A 13,711-nucleotide genomic window follows, 5' to 3' on the forward strand; every position below is an offset into this window, starting at 1 on the left:
TGATAGTGCAGCAGCTCGCTTCTAATTAAATATGCGGCTGACTCTCCACGCATTTGCTTTCAGCCGCACAGAGGAGAAGCGGCTGAGCAGTGGAAGGAAGGAGTCTATCACACCATCTCTCTGTCCACAGGCTTTCCTTGGGGCTTATGAAGGTATTTTAGAATTTTTATATTGGCATTTTTCAGGGGAGATAAAGGTGAACCCTCAAGGGCAGTCAGACCTCAGTCTTGAAAGTTTAGGCTTGCTTGTTGGTCCGCCAACCTGACTTTCATAGCTCTCTTATTAGTCAGAGACCAAGGTTAATAGCGACGACTTTTGTTTGGAAGGTTGAAGCCATCCAGTTAGGCTGCAGCACGAAGTGACCTTTTGTTATTTTGAATTGGGGCTAGTTATTGATTTTCCTCTTCTTTAGCCTATCGCATGATAAAGTCTTTAATGCATATTTTGGTATTTGTACCATAAGAGTATGAACCCAGAAAGCAAAATTCCAGTATCCTTTAGCTGTTTCTAACAAAATGCATTTTAGAAAATGATAAGGTTTGCAGTTGGACTCGGGTTTATTGATATTCATAAGCCTTTCATCTTCATACACACTCACGGCATCTTCAGAGAACTACTTAAACATGGCACTCAGAAAATGCTGATGACATGGAATACGGCTGATCCTCTTAGGGTCTGCTGCTTACACAGAAAAACTGGAAAATAATAAGAACTGAAATCTCTACCCCGTAACTTTGCCTTTCCATTCCAGGTCCTGACATTACGGGGAGGACTGGGATTACTCTGAGGAACGCTCGCTGCCTGTTGCGCGTCTTATAGGCACATAGAGCCTTTCCCGTTTGTAGGTGAAATTTATGCTCGGTTGTGAAAATAATTGATGGCAGATAGGCTTGAAACAACATCGGAACTCAGTTGGCTTTTCCTTTGTGTATGTGCTGTAAGTGTTCCCCGGGTTGGGTTTTGAATACAATCAGACACCTGGTGGCTTTGGGAAGCGTGCCACTGAGAAAGGTTCCATATTTGTAAATTAATAGTTTGTACTACTCAAAAAAACCGGTGGGGGCAATAATTGAATGTTAGGAATAAAGCTTAAAAAATTTCCACCTTGTAAGGTTTCCCCTCTTTTAATAAGCAAATTTTTCAAGTAACAGGCTCCACTGAAGGGAGGCACAGTCTCAGTAAGTCTTAATGTGCTATTTACCTTTCCTCTTATTAGTAGAAAGAGTGTGCTCAATGCAGTGTTTAACGAGGACTGTTTAAGCCAGGGTTCAAACTTAGCCTTCTGACAGGAAACAGGGAAATGTCTTTGGTTGCCAAAACTAAATTGTTAAACTTCATACATAAAACATCAAGTCACATTAGAAATTAGGAATTTTTAAATGACAGGAATATATTTGATGATTTAAAAAATTAAAATGTGACAGGCTGGTTTATAAAGACATATTCCATCAAAGGTAGCAATCTTCATACCAATTTGTCTTTCCTAAGTGGGCTAAGATCGTCACTGAGGCTTTGTGTGTTTAAGGTGGATTTTTACACCTGGGATCAAGCATATAGTCTAGATGTAAATGTATAACACGCATCTGTCTTGTATGTCTATGTAGAATGGGATGCATGTCTCATATTACCTGCTACCCTTCTGATATAAGCGCGTCGGCTGTTTTACGGTAGGAATTCAACAAGCTGGTATTCTCTGGGGAAAGGTCATTTTACTAAAAGGCCCCCCACCCCAGGTGAGGGGTACTGTAGTGATCAAGTACCATTTCTCTGGCCAGAAATAAATAATAATAGCAAGCAAACAAAAAGTATAAAGTACCAACAGCTACCTTTAAAATAATAAGATACGAATCTTCCAACCCCACTGACAATTGCTAGGATTTCATCCTTGACTTTCTCTTTTTTTTCCTGCATCTCAAATGTGCTGTTGTCTTTGCTATATATGTATATTGTAAGTAATTTAGCATGCAATTGGCCATGTCTCTGTTCTTTTGAAGAGCATGTATTTATGCTCTGGCGAGGGGACGAGTAAACTGTTGAGTTATTTCTGAAGTTGTTTGCCTCCGGTGAGGCAAGGGGACTCGGGTATGCAAATTGAAAATGACTCTGCTTTGCAGGCACATGTTTGTCATGCTCCCCTTTCACGATTTTACATTTAGTTCACCCAAAACAAAAGATGACCTGTCACCTTATCTGTGAATATGTCATTTCTAGCAGATTTGAAAGCAAAACGAAGCTCCAGTGACTTTGGCTTTATTTATCATTTCCTTTAAAGCAAGCCAGTGATCTACAATATTTATGCTTAAAACCCAAGTTAAATATTGATTATTTCAAATTGCCTAGAGACTTTTCTCATCAGACATCAGGGTTGCGTCAGTGAGTTCCAGCCACCGACTCAGCGTGATGGGCTGAGAGGGTCCTCTAATAACAGAGCAAAGCCACAGAGAGCACACGCTTCCTCCCACCTCCTCACCGGGGCTTCCTGCTGCCAGTGCCTCTGATTCTATCATTATTTAAAAAAAAAAAAAGAAAGAAAGAAAAGAAAAAGAAAAACATATTATAATATTTGGCTTAATTTTAAAAAATATTGTAATTCATGGGATTTAATTTTGAACATTTGCAGTACGGGAGTCAAATTAATTATAAATGACAGTTCATGTTCATTTACATTTATTCTTATGACTAATTTAAAATCATGATTTAAATTGTATTTAAAAACAAGGTTTGATTACATGAGGAACAATTCAGGATTAAAATGGGACTGAGGACAGGAAAGCTGGGCTGAATCACAACACAGAGCATGTTGCCATTTACTCTTTGGTGTGGTATGGCTAAAGTGATTTTTATTAGGGATAGACTCTTCACAATGCAGGAACACCAGGGTGTGAGTACTAGAGAGATGCTGGGGAGAAATGGGAGTATTTTCTGTTGCCAAGCACTCCTCCGGCTGTGCAGGGCGAGTTTCTGCTGAACACCAGCTGAGCATATCTGCAGAGAAGGCAATACGCGGGCACCCACTGCAAACCCTTACTGTACATTTCTTGATTTAGAAACCGTTCCATTCCCTCCTCTTCCTCCGCCATCGCCACCTTCCCTCACCTTGAAGACTTGGAGCCGTCACATCAAAACAGAATTGAAATCCATAGATTTAAAAAAGCTGCGTAACATTTCCTACGGATTTAATTCATTAAAGAAGTAAATATCCAGGACCTTGCTTTGGGTGCTGAGAACACACGTTCTCCACAGTGCCTGGCTGCTTTCTTTCTCCTCTGCTTCTGAGAGCTCCGGCAGAGGAGCTGGAGGCTTGGACTACTCCCACATTTATGTGATGGCTTCGAAAGCTAGTCCTGAGTGTCCCTCTAATGAGTTACTATCTTGACAAGGGACCAGATGTGGCTGGGTTGCAGTGGGCAGAGAAGCTCAGAATAACCTCAGAGGTCTGTGACTCACCAGTGTGTGTGTCCCTAAACAATGTTTTTATTCAAATGGTGCTTTAAAATACTGATAATATTTTGCCTCCTCTTGAATCTTGTGATGATCAACTGTGGATTCTCAGGAAAAGTAGCACAGAGACTGGCCAGAAGTGCACATCACTTAGGACCCGCAGCGACAAGAAGCACCGGTCAGGGTTCACTCAGGACTCCATAGAACTGAGGGAAACAATCATTTAAAGTTTGTGTCTGAGGAACCCATTGGTCTAGGCAGATAATAAGAAGGCAAGCATTTGGCATTTGTTGCTCGACATCATTGTGGCCTTTTCTACACAGATGATCTGCTGTGCTTTTCTGTGTTTATCCAAAGCTAATGAACAAAGTATTATTCTCAGTTCCCAATCTGAGTGCCGTAGGGCCAGGGCTACAAATACACACAGCCGGCAAGATGTGTTAGGGAAGCGCCGAGGGTTGGTTTTATGTTTCCTGGGCTTCCATTTCCATGGGATTTTACAGTCTTAGGAGGGGTGTTTATTTTCAATGTGCTTCATTGATGCTTTTAGCGCCTATCATCACTTTTGGGGGTGTTATGCCTGGAGGCTTGGAGGGGAGTTTGGACTTTTTGAGGTCATGCCTTACTTTGGGGAGGGAAAGAGAGGTCTCTGGTATTTGTTTTGGAAAACAGGAAGAAAGGGAATATGTGTGGATAAGTAAAAGAGGAGATGGCTTTTCAGGAGGTACCTGAGGTACAGAGGCAAAATTCTGTACATCTCTGAAGGTGGGGTGTGACCACCCTGTAGTCACACCCCATGCTGAAGAAGGCTCGGATGTATGATGCTCAGAAATCCGGTGCATTTTATTTCATTTTAAGTTTAACCATCAAGTAGGTTATATTCTTCAAATTATGAAACACTTTTTGTCTTTCCCTCGAAGTGCTGGGGCCATTAGAGAAGTAGTAACTGAACTCTTGTGATGGGCTATATGTTTCCAAGTACATTTATATGTATTAATATACTTTTAACCTTGTGTGGTAAGTGTGTGTTGTATGTAGGGTATGTACTTTTAAGTGTGCATGCACACAGGTGTGCCTCGAGGCTGGAGGTCAACATCACGTGTCCTCCTCAATCAGTCTCCATCCTGTTGTTGAGACAGTCTCTCATTGAACCTGGCGCTCAGATTCTGCTAGGCCAGCTGGTCAATGAGCTTCAAGGACCCACCTGTCTCCTGCCCCTCCCCCGTAAGCTGGAGTTACAGGTGCACACCACCACATTTGGCTCTTTTGCGGGTGCTGCGATCTGAACCCAGGTCCTCATGTTTGCGGGGCAGGCACTTTGCTGACCGGACCGTTTCCCCAAGCCCTATATAAAAACCTTTTTCTTCTCCTTTGTATAAATGACAGCCTCACATATCTACTCTTCCTCAAGTAACACATTCAACTCTTCTTAATCATAGGAATTGGTAAATAATAAGAGGATCCACTGTTCTGTGTTTATGTATTTTTATGTTTGCTTTGTGTATTTCACTGGGGATGCTCTACAAACCATGGAAACAGTTGCTCCTAGATGCTTAGGTTGCTTCCAATCTTAGCTCTTATTTAAAAATGTCAGCACACTCATGCAGGGCTAGTCAGAATGTTGCAGCCACTGTGGAAAACTGGTGATTCCTTGAGCCTCATACACAGTTACTGTGCTACCCAGCAAGTCCATTTGTTGGTAAATAACTAACTGAAAGTGTGTAATCGAGGATTCTGGGGCCTTATGACATGTTTGCTGGCGCTCACAGTAGCATTATGAACAGCATGATTATCGACAGAAGAATGGGTTGACAACAGTTGATCTGCAAATACATTAGTATATTACTCAGCCCTAAACAGGAAGCAGATGTGAACATATTCCAACATGAGTGACCCGTGAAAACATACTGAGTGTAGTAAGCGGGACAAAAGAACAAATGCTTATGAGAATAATTACATGACGTACAAGCTGGGTGTGGTGGCACGTGCCTGTAATTCCAGCACTTGGAAGTCAGAGGCAGGAAGATCGCCTCAAGTTCAAAACCAGCCTGATCTGCAAGTTCCAGCTCAGGCTACACAGTGAGCCCCCGTCTCAAAACAACAACAAAATTTTATCAAGTGTTAAGGAAAACATGTATGCTATTCACAGGGAAAGGAGGGGAGTAATGGCTGCCAGCGGCTGCACAGGGGGCCTGAGGCCCCCTGTTCAAAGGACACAATTCTTCTCTAAGAAGATGAAAAGGTGAAGAAAATAGATAGTGTGGAAGGTCGTGTAATAATAGGACTGTAATCAACAATGCTAGTCAAACACTTAAAAATGTCAACACTGGGGCCGGGGAGATGGTTCAACAGCTACAAATGCGTTCTGCTCCAGCAGAGGTCCCACACCGGGCAGCTCACAACCATCAGGAACTCTGGATCTGGGTGACTGAGCACCCTCTTTTGGACCCCATGGGCACCTGCATCCATGTGCACAGATCACACATACAGCAAAATAAGTCTTAAAAAAAAAAAGTCAGCACTGCAAGTTTTACCTTGTTTATTTATTCATTACTTTTGGTTTTTTGAGACAGGGTTTTTCTGTGTACCTCTGGCTGTCCTGGAACTTGCTCTGTAGATGAGGCTGGCCTTGACCTCAAAGTTCTGCCTGCCTCTGCCTCCCAAGTGCTAGGATTAAAGGAGTGCACCACTACCACCCAGCTTGTTATTTATTTTATTTTATTATTTTTTAAATACTTATTTTATGTATATGAGTGACCTGTCTTCATGCACACCAGAGGGAATCAGATCTTATTACAGATGGTTGTGAGCCACCATGTGGATGCTGTGAATCGAACCCAGGACTTCTGGTAGAGCAGCCAGTGCTCTTAACCACTGAGTCATTTCTCCAGTTCCCTTGTTATTTATTTTTTAAGAATTAAAAATTGCCCCAAAGCAGGACAGAGAGGACGTAAAAAATCCATGACTTTAAAAATAATTACATTTATGTATTTGTATATGTGCACATATGCTACATCATGGCATGTATGGGGTCAGAGGACAGCCTGGAAGAAGCAGTCCTCTTACCACAGGGGGTCTGGGAAATTCGACTCAGGGCCTCAGGCTTGGTGGTCAGCACCTTCACCCTGAGCCATTTTCTAGCTCAACACCTGTGACTTTGTGCACATAGGCACCCATTTTCATGTGTGTGTGTGTGTGTGTGTGTGTGTGTGTGTGTGTGTGTGTGTGTGTTGTGGTGTGGTGTGTGTGTGTTGTATCCCTGGCTGGCCTGGAACTTTGTATCCCTTGCTGGCCTGGAACTGGCTATGCAGACAAGGATGGTTCAAACTCACAGAGCTCTGCCTGCTTCTGTCTCTGGAAGTTTGGGATTAAAGGTGTGCAACACATGCCCAGCATCTGTCTTGATGTGTGCAGATGTGCGCATCTGCACTTATCCACCTCCTCACAGCCTCATGCTGTGCTGAGCAAGCTTTCAGGTGCCCTCATACTAACAAAAGGACTCTGCGCCTGTGAAGATTTCCTGGGGGGTGGAGTTGGGATCCAGTGGCTCAACGTTTGTGAACAGAGGTGAAGCACATCTGAGCTTTAAGCTGTGTACCAACAGAAGCTGCCCTTCCCCTTCCTCCACTCCCATCCTCTCTGCCTGCCTTATCTTTCCTCTTATTCTTCCTCTTCCCCCTCCCTCTCCTCCCTTCCAGTCTCTTTCCATCTGTCCATCCATCCCTCCCTCTGTCCATCTTTCCCTCCCTCCCTCCCCCCTCCACTCTTCCCCCTACCATTTTCTTTTCCTTCCCATCTCTTTTTTGGTTTTATTGAGACAGGGTCTCACTGTATAGTCTAGGCTGGTCTCGAACTTACTGTGTAGGCTGGGTTGACCTTGAGCTTGCCATCTTCTGGCCTCTGCCTCCTGAGTGTTGAGACAGCAGACATGTGCCAAGTGGTACCTGTATTGTCAAAAATTGACTGTTCATTTGTAAACAGCCTCAGCTAGGGATGGGTTACAGAGTCTGCTCAGAAGGCGGATGTGGCATTACTTCAAACTCTGTGGTTTGCAATTTGATGGACTTTCAACTTAATTCCTGGTTATTAATTTACCAAAAAGTTCAAAATGTGATGGGGAACTTACCCCAGTAAGTGCTGATTGCAGTACAGGATAATGTGTGACAAGTGGAGCTCAGAGTAGGGTGTCCCTTCACAGTCAGTGACAAGGGCAAGACAGGCTTTCCAGAGAGGGTGTCTCTGAGCTGAGGTTTTCCCAACAAACAGGGTGAGGCCTTGGGAATCCTGAAGAGGAAAGCTGCAGGTTCTGAAGGATGCTGAGTCTGCAGGTGGGGTGGGGCCCATGCCATACAACTGTCCCTGGAGTTGGTTTGCCTGTGGAGTTTCTCTTGAACCTGGAGCTTGGGAAACATGATCAAGGTCAAAAATAGTTTTTGTATTTGGAAGTTCCTTTAACACCGGGCTGGAGTGTGTAACAAATACACATCCCATTTCCTTTCTTTTTCTCTTTTCTCTGATCCCCCCCCCCCCATTCCTTCTTCAAACCCTCCCGAAATGCCCTCTGCACTCTGCCTTTCTCAGGTGTCTTTCCTGTTGCCTCCCTCCACCTCCTTGTGTATCAGCCCTCTCCTGTGGTCAGTTGTAGTGCGGTGATTTTGTGCTGGGTATTTGATAAAATACGCTGAACCTAAGAGGGTGAGCGAGAGCAGTCCATGATCAGATCAGTGTTTTCTAAGTGTTATGTCATACTGTTCCGGCGTGATGGGGTTGCCTCAGGGTTACCACAGGCTAACTGGTGCTACCGCCCATGTGAGGTTTGCTCATGTGTGAGCCCAGAGGCATTTGCAGTGAGCAGGGAAATGTGTATTGCTAAGCTACTAGAGAGGAAAGAGAAAAGAGAGGAGAGAGAAGGTGGGAGAAGGAGAAGCCGGCATTATTTATGGAACACGTTCCTTGGGTAAGGGTGTTACAGCTAGCATCTGCGAACTTTTCTCAAAACTGTCCAGAGCATGGAAAGCGACTTATGGGTGCTTTCCTGAACTGATTCCATAGCCATGGCATAGCACCAGCCGGAGGTTGCACACCACAGTAATGTTTGTGTTTATCTAGCATCCCAGAAAGCTCTGGACGCCCGCATTTGTGAGAGGCTTTAAAGGGCATGTTGCAATGATAATGAAGGTGATCTGTGCTGTTCACCAGATGAGTCCCCAAGGCTGTTTGGAAACTGGCACAGAATGCAAGATGGCTTGCGGACGGGGTGATGTGGTAGCTGACCTTCAAGGTCAGCTTTAGAAAGCTCTGCTCCTTGTACTTGCAAGGCTCACCAACCCTTCACCAATTGAGCTCTCTCCAACTCAGGTTATCAGATTTTTTGTTAGATTATTAAAGTAAATGTTCATTTTAAAACCTGGAGACTTGGAGGAATGGTAAGCTCTGGCCATTCTGCGCTGTGCCACCAGACTGCAGGCTCGTGTGTCTACTGTCAGACATAGAGGATCTTCCCATGAGCAAGTCCAAGTTGCCTGACCTAAAGTCAGTCAGTCTAAACAAATCCACAAGCTCCAGGCCATTGAGAAAATGGCAGCCAAGGATGTCCTCTGACCTCCACACTCACCCACATATGCATGTGAACAACAACGATAATCATCTAATAACCTATAGCTACTTAAATATAGCAATGTATCAATTATGTTCTTTCCAGTGAAAAGCCCTCACAGGAGTGTGGCATTATTTCCTTCTGCCCCCAAGGACTTGTTGATTCAGCACCTCATCAGCTTGCATTTAGAGAGCTTCTGGTTAAACACACTGACAAGGTTCAGAACACTTGAACGACGATCACTTGAAACAGTTATACCGACAAGTTGGGATAGGAGGTCCTGCCACGGTGGCAGCGTCTGCCAGCTCAACCTTGTAATGGCTCTTCTTCAGTCAACTCAACTGGATATAGAACCATGCAGGAGACACATCTCTGGGTCTGTGTATGGGGAAGGTCCTGCAGAGCTTTCGCAGAGGGCAGCAACAGGATTCATCTGTCTCTCTGTTTCCTGACGTGAGACGCAGTGTAACCAGGTACCTCTCATCCGGCTGCTGTGTCTTCCTGTTACCATGTTCTTAAGCCATGGCCTTCCTTAGGCTGTATTGGTCAAATATTTTGTTACAGCGATGAGAAAAGTTACTGGTAAGAAGTCCAGCGTGGCTGTCCTTTGTGACTGCTTTTAGCCATGGCCATGGCCCTGTGTGCCCCAGTATCTGGGAACTCTGTTGTGAATAACAGAGTACCCGTGCTGCTGCTGAGGGGACTGTGAGTCTGACTTGCTGCTGTCCTCTGCAGGGCTCCCTGTGGCTTCTCTGCATGCTTGGTTTCTTTGGTGTTCCCCTGTTGCATTGTTATGCAGGACTTTTCTCTGCTGTCAGCATGGCTGCAGAATCCAGAGCCTTCCCTTGTGTGGAACCAGAATTTCAGGACTTGCTCAAGTCCTCTCCCTCCTGCCTGCCTTGCAGCTTCATCCTGTCTTTTGAATCCTTGGTCTTCTGTGACACTCCTGCCCCAAAGCGTTCACCTACCCCCAAGCTGGAGCACTACAGCATTTTCACAGCAAAGGCAATTCTCTTATTAGAAAGAATTCTTATACTAGCTGCTAGGGGAATAAAAGTGTTCTTCTAACCCCCACCCCCCGTAATGAAGCAACAGAGGTTGAGAGTGATTTATTTTCTTTTAAAAAATAAATTAGAACAGGCTCAAGGTTATCTTGGTAATAATAGCCCTGTCTCTCTCCCTTGCATTCCAATATGCTGCTGAATAGGAGTGGAAGCCGTCGTTACAGCGTGCTCAAAGGGAACTGAGGACGGGGTGCTATCAGTGCATTTCGGGGACAAAAGAGCTCCGCTCCTCTGCCTGACTCCTGACAGTCCTTATCTGGCATCTGTGTCTACGTCCCCCCATAGTTGGATTTTCAGCCTCCCAGCAAGCACACAGTGCCTTGGGCAATACTGACAATTCACAAAAGTAAATCTTTGTGTGGAGCTGACACCCACTTTCTAGAGACTCTGTCTTTGTATTCTAACTCTATTTGCATGAATTCAGACCTGGCTAATTTCATTGTAGTTACAGCCTTGTAAACTATCCATCTTACGCAAAGATCTGATAAACCACTTTCTTGATTGAAATGTTCAGTGGCTCCCCACTACCCAGAGGATAAGACCTTCCAGCATCCTAGAGAGGTTTGTTCGGACACTGTTTTCAGCCTCCGCTCACCTCCACCTGTCTCCCGCTCCAGCCTGTAAATGTGTATGGCACTTTGTTTTGCTTCTCCTACTGTGTCTTCTTGTTTTTTGTTTTTGCCGATCCAGATACTAACCAAGCCTAGTCCTGCTTAGCTTCCCAAATCAGAGAAGGCCAAGCACCGTCAAGGTATGTCTGTGGCTTTCTAACCAGCCTAGCTCCAGGGGTCCACAAATGATTTATTTATTCCCAGTGGTTCTTTAGCCTTCAAGCTTTATTTAACTTCTATTGCCTCGGGGACTTTGAGGATCTTCTAGATCTCTACTTCCCCCGTAGCCTCCAGTCACGTGGCCCTTGAGCTCTTGAACTACAGGCCCTGGAGTTGAAGTGTTCTGTCAGTGTGAGTTAAAAACTGGTTTAAAGACTTAGTACAGATTACAAATAGCTCACTAGTGGTTTTTAATATTGATTCTGTGGTGAAGGGACTAATTTTGTTATATTGCTGTAACTAATTCATATTGTGGGATTCATTTTATATTCAACAAGACTATCATAGAATTTAAAATCACATGTGGTGTCACACTATTGGAATGTTGTTGGACAGCCCTACTTTAACCCAGGACAGGGGGCTCAGCTCTAAGCACTTTGAATCATCACCATTTGTATTTCAGTTCCTGTTGCTCCCACTGAAGTGCTCTGGGGTCAGGCACTCACCTTTCTATATGCATTCCTCCATAATTTAGTGTGTCTGAGTCTGTGCCTTTAATTGCTGATCTCAGAAGGCAGAAGCAAGCAGATTTCTTTGAATTCCAGACTATTCTGGCATACATAGTATGTTCCATGCCAGACAGGGCTACACAGTGAGACCCTATCTTGCTCGCTCTCTCCCTCACACAAATTCAGTGAATGTACATGTTCCCTTGGTGTTTCTATTGCTGTGATAAAATACCACCACCACAAAGCAGCTTGAAGAGGAAAGGGTTTATTTTCATCTTACACTTGTGGGGAAGTCAGGACAAGAACTCAAGGCAGGAACCTGGAGACGGGAACTGATGCAGAGGCCATGGAGAAGTGCTGCTTACTGACTTAATTTCCACAGCTTGCTCACCCTGCTTTCTCAGAGCACCCAGGACCACCTGCCCAGAGGTGACACCATTCACAATGTGCTTGGCACTCCCACATCAGTTATCAATCAAGAAAATGTACCACAGGCTTGCCCACAGGCCAGTCTGGTGGGCCAATTTTCTCAGTTGAGGTTCCCTCTTCCAAAATGACTCTTAGATGAAATCAAGTTGATGTAAACCTAGCCAACATACATGTTAATGAAATAAAAGAGAAAGAGCTTTATCAGAAATCCCAAGTGTTTGAAGAAATGAGACAGGCAATGTAGGAAGTTAACTGGGTTTAATAGACACTGAAATGCTGAGGACAAGCTAGAGATTGGTAGCCAGTCGGCAGGAGTGATGGCTGATTGAAGGCCCATTGCTGCTACTTTAGGAAAATCTAGTGTAAAAGAAATGTCCATCAAAGTTGGACAGTGGAGGAGAAAGCCAGGACCACGCATAAGGAGTTATAGCAGCACACATGGGCAGCCATAGGACAGAGAGTTCTTGGCTTGTGAGGCATGAGGAAGTGCTTAGCTATGCTAAGCAGACAAAGGTAGCCGGGAAGATGTCTGGGCTGTCTTAAAAACTATTAAATTGTCAAATGTCAGTTGTGCAACAGTTCAGGCACAGAATACCTGGCAGGCTCTCCTGACAACTTTGTTAATCCGACAGACAGAGCCTGGAGTTCACGTCAGGATCATCTGATGGGCAAATGGCAGTCACTACCAACAAGGTTATCATCACATCAACCTGTGAAAGGCCCAGCCATTCCCCTGCCTCAGTTGGCTTATTCCTGCATGCATATAGGCCCAGAATTACAAAACTATCTGACTTTTCTAGTGGAACTGGATTTTTCTGTGAATTTTAACTTATTTTGATCTATGTCTTGATATTGAAAACTTGTGTGGGCCAACAAAAGCCTGGAGACAGGCTGGAAAAAATGCCTGCTTTTTAGGTCAAAGAGTAAGGCTGTATCCTAGAAAAACAGCAGGGTTACTATCAGGGTGTGTGTGGGGGGTTGATCAAGAGCATAGACGCTGTGTAGGCTTGAACCTGAAGCCGGTTGAAGGTCGCTGGTGCCCCCAGGGCTCTCAGGAGCTGTGTTTTTTTTCAGTATTTAGGTATTTAAGGAAAAACAGGGGGGTGTGGAGTATATAAAGTAAATTTTGTTTGCCTTTGTCTTTTCAGGAGTGTGAAACTGCCAACTTAATGTAAAAGAGACTAAAATGTCCCTTATACCCTGTCTGTAACTACTTGGGATTTAGGCAACAGCCAAAAAACCTATCAATTTCTGATTTTTAAGAGCTGGGATGACCTGGGTATTTTCAGTGAGTCTTCCCAGAGTGCTTTCACACACAGAGAAGGACAGCTTGTGTAGTCTGCATGTTGGTTAAAAACACGCTGTTTTAAAGTGCCCGTGTGCAAGCTCTGTGGGAGAGGGCAGCTCTGCTTTGACGTTTCGTTGCTTTAAACACAGAATCAATAGACCGATACCAAAGACTCCCAGCTTAGATAGATCCCTGGGAGTCATTTGTTTTTTGTCATCCAGTAAAGCTCACCAGCCTGTCACAACACCAGAGTTGACAGTTAAGGGCCGTCACTCCACTGAGCGAGAAAACAGGCGAGGACATGGAAAACTGTACTCCCGTTTCCATTTCCTTGTTTTACCCAGAAAGCAAGCACCTGAAATCAGAGTCTGTCTGTAACACTGCCTTTGAAAGTCTCCTGTCATAGGTTCGCCAGTGGTAGAGAATTGTTAAAAATACCTAAATAAACGGAAAAAAGGGACCAGCTCTAAGAAGAATCAAATAGTTCGGTGTTCCCTTTTGTCAGGGCAAGCATACATTTATTAAGAATGAAGCACACTTGTGAAGGAATCTGAAATGAGTTCGGATTACTTGAGTACTCCATAGTTTGGGAATTCCTTCTCGCTTGCAGAGAG

At 44.4% G+C, this 13,711-nt stretch overlaps 1 protein-coding gene across 7 annotated transcripts in view; it reads left to right on the top strand.

Moving 5' to 3' along the window:
* The window catches only part of Sox2 (SRY-box transcription factor 2), a 621,552-nt gene continuing 607,841 nt past the window's right edge, over positions 1-13,711 (top strand). For 3 of the 7 annotated variants that reach the window (XR_008216414.1, XR_008216412.1, XR_008216413.1), the window contains exon 1: positions 33-152. The gene's annotated coding sequence lies outside the window, so the exon portion shown is untranslated. Of the gene's footprint in view, positions 153-13,711 lie in introns of all 7 variants that reach the window. The other 4 variants (XR_008216405.1, XR_008216404.1, XR_008216409.1 and 1 more) reach the window with 2 other exon arrangements.

Source organism: Peromyscus californicus, unplaced genomic scaffold, assembly GCF_007827085.1.
Source record: "Peromyscus californicus insignis strain IS unplaced genomic scaffold, ASM782708v3 Scaffold_9__1_contigs__length_137607984, whole genome shotgun sequence".
NCBI classification, from domain to species: Eukaryota; Metazoa; Chordata; class Mammalia; order Rodentia; family Cricetidae; genus Peromyscus; species Peromyscus californicus.